This window comes from Gorilla gorilla, chromosome 4, assembly GCF_029281585.2.
Source record: "Gorilla gorilla gorilla isolate KB3781 chromosome 4, NHGRI_mGorGor1-v2.1_pri, whole genome shotgun sequence".
Lineage (NCBI taxonomy): Eukaryota > Metazoa > Chordata > Mammalia > Primates > Hominidae > Gorilla > Gorilla gorilla.
The window spans coordinates 109,041,817-109,056,450 of NC_073228.2; positions in this window are offsets into that span (position 1 = coordinate 109,041,817).

Sequence of the window (14,634 nt, forward strand, 5' to 3'; positions counted from 1 at the left end):
ATACTAAATAGTATGCAAAAAAAAGACTTAAAATGCTTGTTTTGAAAAACACGATAGTATGATTGTTTGGAGGATAAGCTATGGGGCCTGATAGCTGAGATTTGACATTTATCTTGGTCTCTTCCTAAATGTATAATCTTAAATATGTTACTTAACCTCGCCATACTTGAATTTCCTCATATGTAAAATTAAAGTAATAATAAAATAATCTTCTGTTTTCTTTTGTGATTATTAAATGTGTTCTGGGTAGATTGGGCCTTAGAATAAAGCCCACTTTTTATTACCAGCACTTATTCTTGCACACAACTAACAATTAAATCCATTAGAAGAAAAATTACCTTTAAACTCAAAATACAAGTAAAAAAGGATTCTTTAAAGGTTACATATTTTACAAAGTGAGAGAATAAGTAACGAAAGCAGAATATAAATGTTTCAGAAAACAGGAAACAAACCCAAGAGAAACATGAAGAAAATTCAAAAGGTAACAAGAAGTCCAGAGACTTAATCGAAGGCCTATGGAATTACTAATCCAAGATTTTAAAAGCTAAGCGAAGAATCCAAGACAAATGTTCTTTAAAAAACCCTATTAATTATCTGTCAGTTTTGACCTAATGAAACAACTAAAACAAGGTGACTGCAAACTACACACTTGAATCTCAAAGAGCAGTGAATTTACCATGAAGCTAATGAACCTTTAATTTTCAAAACCCCTACCTTGTATAAGGCTGTGGAAGAGGCCCAGGGAATTTCACATCAAACTATTCTACTGTTTTCCACACTATGATCCCTTCAAATGTAAGCTACACCTCTCCCCCCGTATCTAGAGCTATCCTTAATCTCAATAAACTCAACCTAAATGTATTTCAAATCATGTTTACCTTAACAATTTAAAAAAAAGTCCATGTTCATTGCAGAGTCACTAAAAATGAAATGAAATGTGACCTATGACAGAGAGTAAGGTAAAATGTAAATGAGTTTATCTAATTATGTTTAAATTAAATGTTAATTGCTTACTTATGCAATTTTTATGAAAATACTATGGGCAAGTAAACATATTCATAGAGTCTCAGTTTTTGAAAGTGGAGTTGGGCACCTTAATGGCTCAAGTTTCGTTGATTTAGTGGTAAGTCTGTCCCTGTTTAAGAAGTATTAATTTTATCTAGAAAACAGAATATGTTACACATAGACAACAATTAAAAGATTTTTAACAGAGAGAGGGGCAATAGTTCTGTGAACTTTTCTATTTTAGCTTTAGCTATCAACTTCAATAGCATATAATAATTTTTAATGCCCAAGCATGGAATCTAGAAGTCATATAAGAAACATTTGTTGAAGTTGGCAGTAATTTTGAATCTATGCAACTAAAGTTTACTACAATAAAAAATTGTATTACTCCATCAAAGTAAGAAAGAGTTGATAAACTAATTCATATAATTCATATAACTCAAATCCTATTTTTAAATTATAGCTATTTTCCTACAGATACATCAAATTAAAATTTATAGGCATAGTTTCACCATGCTTTCTCTAAAGTGTAATTCTCATTGAACTATGCCACCTTGAATTATAAAAAAGGTCATATAACATTTATAACCTTTTTTAAAGAACCACAGGAATTGTTTTTCTTTTCATATACATATAGGTTATAATGACGGAGAATACTTAAAAGGACAAGAATTTCCCTCTACGATAATATCAAGAACGCTTTTATTAAATTTTTTTGAAGCAGCATACCATGGTAAAAACAACATTGATCCTGAGATTTGAAGGCAAAGGTTAAGGTCTCAATTCTGAACCTTGGCAACTCTGTAACTGTGGACAATCACCTGTCTTTTATGCCTCAGTTTAATATGTCAGATCATGTCTGTAATAATAAAGATCTGTTATTAATATTACTCAACTGAAGATATAGATTTCTGTTGCTAAACATCATAAGAAGAGACTTATTTGTCTAATAAATATCATAATATGAAATGCATAGATATAAAAACCCTGCTTTCTATGTTTCAGATATTGTACTGCAAGATTTGCATATATTATTACATCTAATTCTCAAACTGATGATGAAAATGCTGATACTATAATTTTTATTTTACAGATAAAAAACTGATGAAAAATAAATACTTGCCCAAGGCCATGATCATCTAAGTGGTGTAGGTAGGGTTTTAACAGCACATTCAGCTTCTCTAGTCTTCATGTAAAAATAGGTTCATACTGATCCATATTTTTGCCTCCAATTAACTCAAAATTGAATTTTAAAATGTTGTTTAAAGTAGCATTAATATATATTTATTTAATTGAAAACTCTATATTTAAAAATAGAAGCTTCTAAAAGTGTAAAGCATGGTAGTTCCATAAAATTAATATGTTAGTTCAATATCTATGAGTTTACATGTGACACTGATCAAAACTGAAATGATGTTCAAAAATAGAATTAAAGAATGGATTAATGCTTTGTTTCCAAAATACAATATTTTGGTGTAGAGCCAAGTATGACTATATTATGTATGATTTATAATTTGTAATTTCAAATAGTTTCCAAAACATTGGATGTTTCTTATCTGAATACTCAAGAAAAGTGTGTGTTTACTCAAATAATAGTTTAAGCAAATGTCTGGCCTTTTTTCCCCTTTTCTCATATCGTATCAAATCAAATCTCATACATATCATATCGTATAATATCTCATATGGTATCATATCACATATATCGTATCATATCGTATCATTTCTATCATATCGTAACATACCATATCATATCTCATATCGTATCAAAAGCCCTAAGATTCTTCCTCTCCCTTCACCATTAATTTAGAAAAAGTAGAGGAAAAAAATTAAAGGTTAAAGTGAGAGCCTACAAATCCTTGTCTTTGCATTGGCTTATTTTTCCCAGGGATGATTTTTCTTTCATTTAATTTGTTTAACAAACATCTATAATTCCTAACGTGAACCAGATACGAGACACAGGATTAAATAATTAAGGCCTCCCCATCATACTCTGGTTAGGGAAAGCTAAAAAAGAACGTATATGTCGATATATTAGAACAAATGGAAGATGGTTTACAAAGACAAAGCATAAGTATTTAACTAGAATCCTGAATGATCAGTAACATTTGCTAATATTTTGTATTGATAAGAAGCATTTGTTAAGTTTTTGTTTTGTTTTGTTTTTACATTTGCAAAGAACAACTGGAAGGGTGTAGCATAAAAAGAGTAAAAAAGGCAGAAACAATAGCATCTATGGATTCCTTGAAGCAAGAAAAAACAGGGCATGCTTGAAGAGATTAACTATAATCCAACTATTTAGAGTTATTTACATGGAGAGGGAAAAGTAAACAGGGGAGTGGATGCTGAAGGATCAGATTGTGAAGAAAGACATGGAGGAATTTTTTTAATTTAGCACAAATAATAGAAAATGATTAAAGATTTTTAGGATGATAAGCACCAAATATTGGTATGCACTTAAGGAAATTTTTTAAAGAATAAGGCAGGGGTCAGGGATACTCAGTTAATGTTTGTTTTAGTTATTCAGAGAAAAGATTATAATGGCCAGGTCTAGAGTGGTGGCAGTGGGGTCGGGGAAAAAGGGAATCATTGAGTAGAATCAAGAAAAGTTAAACCGCAGAACCTGTTTGTATGTGTCATTTGAGGGAAATGGAAAAGGGAAGAATGGTGAATGAAGTTCTGAATTAAGCAAACTGGGTAGGCAAATGATACTTTGAGAAGGTTAAACCTTGTTAACAAGAATAGAGGATTTCTGATTCAGGTTTGAAACTACATATACAAGTCCCAGACAGACAGATAGGTAGTGTATTAGTTTATTTTCAAACTGCTATAAAGAAATACCCAAGACCAGGTAATTTATGAAAGAAAGAGGCTTAGTTTACTCACAGTTCCACATGGCTGGGAAGGTCTCAGGAAGTTTACATTCATGCCAGAAGGTGAAGCAGGCACATTTTACCTGGTGGCAAGTGAGAAAGAGCAAGTAGGGAAAAATGTTTTATAAAATCATCAGATCTCATGAGAACTCACTCACTATCACAAGAACAGCATGGGGGAAAACACCTGCATGATCCAGTCAGCTCCCATCTAGTCCCTCCCTTGACATGCAATAAGTATGGGGATTACAATTCCAGATGAGATTTGGGTGGGGACACGGAGCCAAACCATATCAGGTAGATAGGTAAATAGGTAGGTAGGTAGATAGACTAGATATAGATAGATAGATAGATAGATAGATAGATAGATAGATAGATAGATAGATAGATAGACAGATGATACATACATACATACATGCATCATACATACATATTAGATAGATTTGTCCAATAGAGAATTGAAGAAAAGAAAATTTATGCTTCAGGGAAAGTGTAAACTGTAGATTTTAGTTTGGAAATTAAAGCTATACTGATCAGTCATTTTCATTAAAAAAGATGTGTACAAATATTTGAAGCATATTTGGAAACTATAAAGGCCCACATGGCTTCCTTTTCTGATTAGTGTATAGAAAGTAAAAAGAAACTATGATTCTCACTCTAACAAACTCATCAAGATGGTAAAACTAAAAATCAGAATATTGTAGTTTTTTCAACTCAACATAGAGCTATGGCCACAGAAAACATAAATAACTAAATTCAGAGAAGAGCAAGGCATTCACAGAAGAGATTAGAAGAAGAACAACTCCTCTCATTAGCTGGAAGAGGGACCAGATGAAGAGGAAACTATGGAGCGAGATACAAGCAGCAGAATATTTAAATAGTTTTCAATAATTTTAGTAATTGTCAGCTACTGAAAGATGGGGCAGGAAGGGGAACTGAAATATATTTATCTTAATACTCTTAGCTTCAGCCTAAAGGAGATTTGAGCCATTTGAGCCAAGTCAAGATATGAGAGAGAAACTTCTCTGAGGCATTTTAGGCTTTCAGCTACCATAACCCAGGAGTGCAGCAGGAGAGCTGAGACAAAATCCTTTAAGCCATTCTGGGCTCTTACAAAGTGTCAGGCAGTAGGCAGAGAACCAAGCAAGGAGAAATTGCTCTAGAAACAGAGAAACATGGTAGCAGAAAGCAGAGTGAACCTACCAACAACCCACAAAATTGGTAGCTAGGAACTAAAGTAGACAGAGATCTCTTCTAGTACGGAAAGTTGACGGCTTGTTTGTAAAGGATAATGAAATCCCTCACACCATGACAGTTCAAAGACAAGTCCTGTTAAGGAAAATGTCCAAAACCATCATCCAGACACTTCTAACCACTGGTAAGCTGAATCAAGCTAAAACTCTTAACAAAGCCCAGGCAAGCTCAACTGAAAATCAGATTGATTCAGTCCCTCACTGCAGCATCCTAATAGAAAACGTAATATGCTATTTTCTAAGGGTATATATTATTTATTCTGGTCTCTAGTAGCCTTTTATATAAAATAAATTGCATAAAATTAATTGTTTAAAATTAATTAAACTTGCATAAAATAACTTGCATATATATTCAGGAAGAAGCAATTAAATGTGTCTCATTACCAGGAAAGAGAATAGTCAGTACAAATAAACCCAGAGATGTAACAGATGTTTATCAGATAGCATTTTAAAATAACTATAATAAAAATGCTAAAGAATTGGGAAATCTCATCAGAAAGGTAGAACTATAAAGGTCCAAATGAAAATGTTAGACATTAAAAATACAATAGCAGAAAGGAAGAATTTATCTAATGGGCTCAAGAGCAGACTGGACACAGCAAAGTAAAGAACAAATTTGAATATACATGTATAAAAATTATGTAAATATTTTTAAAAAGAAACAATCTTATAACAGAGAAAAAATAAAAGCAGTGTGCCCAAGAAAGGTGAAAATATTAACTGATCTAAAGGATGAGCAATTTAAGTTTAAGAAAAATATGGGAGAATGAATTAGGAAACACATTTGAAGATTACTGACCACAAACTTCCCAAATTTAATGATAGGTATAGACACACAAGATTTAAGACATCGAATGCAATACAAGCATAATTATCATTTTAAAAAATTACCTCTATCTTATGAATACACATTCTACTCAACAGTACATGGAAAATTCCATATGATAGACCATATGATAGGTCACAAAATGAGTATTAACAAATTTACAAAAGATCAAAATCATATCAGTTTTTTAAATCACAATAGAATAAAGCTAGAAATCAATAATAGAAAGAATGTTGCAAACTCTACTGTGGAAATCAACATGCTCCCAACAATGAATGGGTCAATGAAGAAATTAAACAGGAAATTTAGAAATGCCTTGAGACAAATGAAAATGGAAACACCACATACCAAAACTTTAGGGATACAGCCCTAAAATGTATACCAATAAGTGCCTACACCAAAACAGTAAAAAGACTTCAAATAAACAATCTACAATGCACCATAAGGAACTAGAAAAACATACACAAAGTAGATCCAAAATAAGTAGAAGAGAAGAAATAATAAAGATCAGAGCAGAAATAAAAGAAATAGAGATTAAAAAATGTTTAAAGATCCACCAAAGGGTAGGTGTTTTAAAAAGATGAACAAAATCGACAATCCTTTAGCTAGATGAACTAAGAAAAAAAAAAGACTCAAATCAAATCAGAAACGAATAAAAGATATTACAAGTGACATGACATAAATAGAAAGGATCATAACAGACTCTTATGAAAAACTAATAAATTGAAAAACTCAGAAGAAATTGATAAATTCCTGGACACATACAACCTACCGAGATTAAATCCTAAAGAAGTAGAAAATGTGAACATACCAATAATGAATAATGAAATTGAGGCAGTAATAAAGACTCTCCCATAACAGAAAAGCCTCACATCTGATGGCTTCACTACTGAATTCTACCAAACATCTAAAGAAGAACTAATATTAATTCTCAAACTCTTCCAAAAAATTCAAGAGGAGGAAATGATTCAAAACTTGTCCTATGAGTCCAGCATTACCCTGATACTAAAAACAATGACACAATAATAGTATCATCAAAAACTACAGGATAATATCCCTGACAAACACAGATGACATATCCTCAACAAAATACTAGTTAACTGAATTTAACAGTACTTTAAAAATATCATTCACCATGATCAAATGGCATTTATCTTAGGAAATGCAAAGATGGTATGACATATGCAAATAAATAAGAGATACATCACTTTAAGAGAATCAAGGTAAAAAAAATTTTCAATAAAGCGATTAAAAAATTCAATAAAATTCAACAGTCATTCATAATAAAACTTCCCAAAAATTATATACATAAGGACTATCCTCAAGACAATATAAGGCATATATGACAAATCCACAGCTAACTTCATACTGAATGGGGAAAAATTGAAAGTTTTTTTCTAAAATCTTTAACAATACAAGAATACCCACTTTTATAACTTTTATTCAATATAGTACTGAAAGTCTTAGCCTGAGCAATTAGGTAAAAGAAAGAAATAAAGGATATACAAATTGGAAAGGAGAAAGTCAAGTTGTCAATTTGTCCATGTTGGCAGAGAATATAATAATGTATAGAAAATCTTAAAGACTCTTCCAAAAACTATTAGAACTAATAAATGAATCTGGTAAAGTGGCTGTACATCAAATCAACATTCAAAAAATCAGTAGCATTTCTATACACCAATAGGAAACCACATGAAAAACAAATCAAGGCAGCAATTCCATTTATAATAGCTACCAAAAAATTCAAATACATAGGAATAAATTTAACCAGGGTGATTAAAGGTCTCTACAGTAAAAAACTATAAAACATTAATGAAAGAAAATGAAGACACCAATAAAGAGAAAGATATCCTATGTTCATGAATTAGAAGAATTAATATCATTAAAATGTTCATATGACCCAAAGTGATCTGTAGATACAATGCAATCTCCATCAAAATACCCATGGCTTTCTTCACAGAAATAGAGGGGGGAAAAAAAAAAAACCTTAAAATTCACATATAAATGCAAAAGATCCCAGAGAGCCAAAGCGATCTTGAGCAAAAAGAACAAAGCTGGAGGCATCACACAATCTGACTTCAAAATATACTACAGAGCTATAGTAAACCAAATAGCATGACACTGGCATAAAAACTAACACATAGGTCAATGGAAGAAAATAGAGAACCTAGAAATCAATTTACAGCCAACTGAATTTTGACACTTGCCAAGAACATGCAGAGGTTGGAGGTAAAGGGGATGGGACAGGTTTGTCAATGAGTACAAAGTTACAGTTAGTAAAGAAGAATATTTTCTGGTGTTTTATTATGTAGTAGGGTGACCATATCTAATAACATGTATTGTGCATTTCAAGATAGTTAGAAAAGAAAACCTGGAATCCTCTTTATCATCTTCCTTATCATCACAAAGAGGTGCTAATTACCCTGGTTGATCATTATGCAATAGATACATATATTAAAACATCAAAGTATACTCCCATAAACATGTACAATTATTATGTGTCCAACATAAAAAAGTAAAAGATAACATCTAAGTATGTTATAGATGAATTGCTAATAACATCAAAATATCAAGTGCATAAAGAGAAAAAACTAACATACTATATAAAATGAGCAGTGAAACATAAAGAGAAATTTTTATTTATTTTTCTTTTCATTTCTACTTTTTTTAGAGATGTGGGTCTATGTTGCTCAGGCTAGATTCAAAGTCCTGGATTCCTACAGTAACCAAAATAGTATATACCCAAAGGAATATAAGTTGTACCACAGAGATATGCATGCATATGTTCACTGCAGCACTATTCACAATATCAAAGACATGAAATCAACATAATTTGCCTATCAATGGTAGACTAGATAAAGAAAATGTAGTATGTATATACCACGGAATACTACACAGCCATATAAAAGAATAAAATCATATTTTTTGCAGCAACATGGATATGGTGCTGAAAGCCATTATCCTAATATAGAAACAGAAAAGAAAATACTGCATGTTCTCATTTATAAGTGGGAGGTAAACATTGAGTACACATGTGTACTTGAGGGCCAAGGGTGGGAGGAGAAAGAGGACAGAAAAACTACCTATCATATACTATTCCTATTACCTGGGTGGAGAAAGAGTCTGTACACCAAACCCTCATAAAATGCAATTTACCTATATAACAAACCTGCACAGGTACACATGAAGCTTAAAAACACAAGAATGATTATCATATGGAAAAAACAAACAAATTCTTGTGTTCAAATTATCCTCCTGCCTCAGCCTCCTGTGTAGCTGTGTTTGTACACATGTACCACTGAGCTCGCCTAGGCCAATTTGTAATCAGAAATAGAAGATAAAAAACAGTATAATAATGTTTGTAACATTCTGAAAGAAGAAAACTGCAATTTCAAGTTCTATATCCAACAATTTTTTTTTAACAAAGTGAAATAAAGAAAATTTCAGACAAATTGAGATAATGTATCATCAGGAACACTGAATCAAAAGAGAAGCTAAAAGAAATTACTCAGACTACTTTTAAAATGACAGCACATGAGCCACAAAATTGCAAAAAAGAATAAAAAGTATCAGAAAGGTGAAATATTTGTGTAAATGTTACAAAATGTTTTAAGCATCTTTAAAAAATAAATAATAAACATTTATCTTCAGTTTGTAGAAGAAATTTTTAAGACAAATAAATCACAAATGCAGAAATTGGAAGAGATGGAATTATATGCTGGTCAAGTTTTTATACCATAAAATATATTTATTTGATGGAAGATAGTAAAAAAAATTAAAAGGCATATTTTAGTGGCCATCAAAAATGTTAGATATATATTAAATACATAAGACAAAATAAAATATTAAAAATACTTATAATTAATCAAAAATAAGACATAAAAATATAAACATATTTTAAAAGAACAAATGACAAAAATAGTAAAAGAAATAGCAAGTAGAAGACTAAACCCCAACTTCATTAAAAACTACAGAAACTCTATGTGAACTAAACAAATCATTTGAAAGTCAGAGACTGTTAGCTAGATAGGAAAAAAATTAAAACAAAACTACATGGTGTTTATAAGAAACCTGCTTTAAGTATAAAGAATCACTGTAGTTGAAATAAAAAGAAAGAAACATTAATTTTATAAGCACTAATGAGAAGAAGCTGACATAGTTATCATCACAGAAAAGTAAAGTTTGTCTGATTCAATTGAAGAAACATGATTTCTGGGGAAGTAGAAAAGCATTTCCTATGATTATATGGCGAATTAATCAGGAAAAGATAAAAATCCTCTGTGTATACCTAATAAGAGCATGTCCAAACACATATATTAAATATTGACACACCTTAAAAACTTACCTATATAACAAACCTGGACATGTACATATGAAGCTTAAAAACAAGACTGATTACATACGGAAAAAGCAAACACAGCTTAAAAAAGAATTAGAGCACTTCACAATAATAGGAGTTTTTATTTAATGTTTAAGCTAGGTATGAATATTAAATGTCTGAGTGGAGGTGAAATGGTTTGGCTGAGTCCCCATCCAAATCTCATTTTGAACTGTGGTTCCCATAATTCCCATGTGTTGTGGGAGGTACCCAGTGGGAGATAATTGAATCATGGGGGGGTTTCTGCCATACTTTTCTCATGGTAGTGAGTAAGTCTCACGGGATCTGCTGGTTTTACAAGAGGAAACCAAATCCCTTTCTCTTGGCTCTCATTCTCTCATCTGCTGCCACGTAAGACATGCCTTTCACCTCCTGCCATGATTGTGAGGCCTCCCCAGCCACAGGGAACTGTGTCTATTAAAACTCCTTTTTTCCTTGATAAATTACCCAGTCTCAGGTATGTCTTTATCAGCAATGTGAAATCAGACTAATATAGGAGGGAAATAAATTTAATAAATATAAGAAATTAGTGCATGGATATGTAGTTCAGGGTAGTAAATAAAATTAAAGAATTAAATTATGAAATCTGATGACCATTGATTGAAAATACAAAATGAGGAAGTGAAGTCCTAATGAGAAAGGAAAATGAGCATGGCTTTCAACCAGTTGGCCTGAGGGAATAAGAAAAACGTGATTTATATTAATTAAAATTAACTTTTAACAGTTTGTCTAAATCTTTATCTTTACCTCTTTGAGATGACTGCTTAGAAAGATTATAGTTGCATATGGGGGGGATAAAAAGTAAATGGATTTCTACCTGTGTGAAAAATGTTTACATTTACAATCCCCAGGACTGTTTATCTCAAATATTTGACATTTATGGAACCACACAGGCCACCAATTCTAAATGACTTAAAAGTTACATATATTTTTTAACTAATGTAAATATTTAATTGATAATAAAAGTAATAGTTTATGTAAGTTAGAGGGAAAGTAATGTTTTGTCTTTAAGACACTTGCATCTTGATAATGTATAGATTGAAGCATGTGCTAGAGTTTGTGTTTTGGCTACTTGGCAAGTTTCTTTTCTTATTTTTATATATACTCCATATGTATAACTCAATACTGATGTCATCAAGAATAGTTGATGGCATTCGATGGCTACATCAAATATCTCAGTATACGTGCACAGAACAAACACTTAGAAATGAAGGCAAGCTTTCTTACTAAAAACTACTTTAAGCTCACTGTCAGATACAAAGCTGACAGGACATAACATTCAAAAGATGGAAGATTGAGTGTTTCAGCTTAAAATAGAGGCAAATCAATTTTAAATCTGCTCTTTGATCAGGTTCTGGTATGGAAACTCTTTCCTCAGAGTCTGTGTTTGTAGTTGAATGTGGTTTTAAAGTGTGACCATTAGTTATTTTCTATAATGAAGAAAAAGGTACGGTAAAATGTCAGGCTCTAAATAGCGGAATCATTTCCCATACAGTTTGTTCTTTAAAATGCTAAGATCATATCCTGGCATTAAATATTGTGAAGATTCTGCAGCAATGATAAGTTCGTGCTATACAATATACAAAATACATCACTTGAGCAAGTCCCTTGAAATCTTAGAAAACAATGCTTACTTTTCAGAATTCCCTCCAATTTCAAAAATCTGAGCATCTTTTTTCTTTTATAGCTAGTACACATTGGTATAAAGAAGTCTTGCATTTATTACACTTACTCTAGCACTGCACACTGAAAACTGGAGATTGCTTTTGTGATTTGTTCCTGGTTGGTTACATCTTTCATTATTTCTTACCCTAGAATCCTCAAATCAGGGTGTTTTTTAAAGCCAGCAGTTTCTCTTGGATGGAGTGTATAAAAATTCAAAATCATATGACAACTCCTTAGTTGTTTTTCATAATTTCTGATCCTATAGTAGTTTTTATCATTATTAACAGATACATCATCTTAATCATTAATAATAATCATTAATCAAGGAAACAACTATTTCGTGTAGTTTTGAGCAATGATCTCAACAAAAATGTCATTGATCAGTTTTTTTCACATATGAATGAAGCTTATCTATGCCAAAAATGTATTCATATTTTTTCAAAAGAATGTCTTCATCCTGTTAAAAAGGAAAATGTCATGGCAAAACGTGGTGGCTCATGCCTGTAATCCAAGTACTTTGGGAGCCAAGGAAAGAGGATTGCTTGAGACTAGGAGGTTGACGCTATAGTGAGTGAGCTACAATCACGTCACTGTACTCCACCCTGGGAGACAGAGTGAGACCCTATCAAGAGAAAAAAAGAAAGAGAGAAACAGAGGATGGAAGGAAGGGAGGAAGGAGGGAAGGAACGATGGAAGGAAGGGGGGAAGGAGGGAAGGAACGAAGGAAGGAAGGGAGAGAGGAAAGGAGGGAGGGAGGGAGGAACGGAGGGAAAGAAAGAGAACAAAAGAAAGGAAGAAAGAGAAAGAAAGAAAGAGAGACAGAGGAAAGAAAGAGAAAGAAAAGCAAGAGAAAGAGAAATAAAGAAAAAGAGAAAGAGACTGAAAGAAAGAAAGAGAAAGAGATTGAAAGAAAGAAATATTGAGAGAAAGAAAAAGAACAAAAGAAAGAAAGAAAAGAAAGCAGAAAGCCAGCCAAGCAAGCAAGCTAGGTATGATAGTGTTTACCAAGTCCATATTTTATACTTACTGTTATGTAGAATTTAAGAGTGTCATTTGATAAACTAATTTTATTGTAATATTTAAATTGTTGTGTAACAACTATTCATCCATACCAATAAACACTTCTTATCTGTTTAGCTATTGACCTATTCTGCCAATTAGATAACACGTGAAATGTGTGAAACAACACAAAATTTAACAAATAACTTTTCTGTAGACACAAACTATGTTAAATAAAATAAACTGCTTATAATGAAAAAGAAAAAAAAGACTCAAGTAATCATTATATCTCAGGAAAATGTTTCAGAACTTATTAATTAATAAGCATACATGTTTTACCAAAATAATCTTTCATTTCAAATTTCAAAAGTATATGGGCAAAATTATTTTTATCGTTCCCTTAAAATACCAGCAGACTATCTGGTAACACTGGAAAGTCTATCACTGATAAATTATATTGCGTATATTATATTGATATTCCTTTTAGCATATAAGACCAAATAGATTTTGATTTGTTTGTCAAAGCATGTAATATTTTGGGAATAGGCCTTAAGTTAACTTCTTTTTTGTTGGCTTTCTCTACTACCATGGAAAAAAAAAATCCAGTTGCTCTGTAATTGTTTACATGTTGCGTTCAATGGAATAACTGGAGTTACAAATGGACAATGTGAGACCCTAACAGGTAGGATCCAAGTCCAGGATCTCCTGTATGTAGATACTCCATTCAATTCAACTAGTTTTCAATAGCTTATTTGACCAGTGCTTCTCTAAGTTTAATGAGCTACAAATGACTTTCCAAATGCTGATTCTTTGTATTAGATCTGGGATGGGGCCTGAGATTTGTATTTTTAAATAGCCTTCACATACTGAAGTTATCAAGAGAGACTTATAGAATTCAGTTTACTTCATATTTCTCTGTGTTGATCACTGGTGGGGTATGTACTTTTTCTTCTCATATTCTCCAGATCCTTCCCTGATATTCTCATTAGTTATCATTGATCACTGATTTTCCCAAACAAAGGGTTTTTCTATTTTTCCCTCACATCCCTGATGCTGATACAATTCTTGGTATATAAGCCTGATTGAGCAAAAATAATGTTACATATTATTTCAAATATTTCTGATTTTCCTTTCTCTTTTTTTTTTCCTGTGTGTTATTTCTGGTAGGCTTCACAGCTTTTTCTTTTTTGTTTTGTTTTAGAATTAAATAACTTGTAAAATTCTGAAGATTGAGTATATGAAAGAAACTTATACAGGCACAATAAATATTATCATTGTCTATAATAATTCCTGTAATGACACAATTTCATAAATAGTTCTATTGATTTTTAGAATAATGGTAGCATTTTAAAAATATTACTCTTTAAGATAAAAATAGAAATTATAAAACTTTAACAACTTCTAAGAAAAATACTGCAAACAATTAATTTGATTTCAAAGATCTTAACTACTATTAAATAGCACATTCATCAAATAAAGAGGACATTTAACAGCTGTTTATAAAATTAATGTATTATAGATGTGAATTTTTGTTCAACATTTGTATTAGAATGTTTAATTCACAGCTCTTAGTCAAATCCATTATCTTTTTATGTGCTAAAACCTCAGTTTGCTTCTATAACATCTCACTTAATCTCA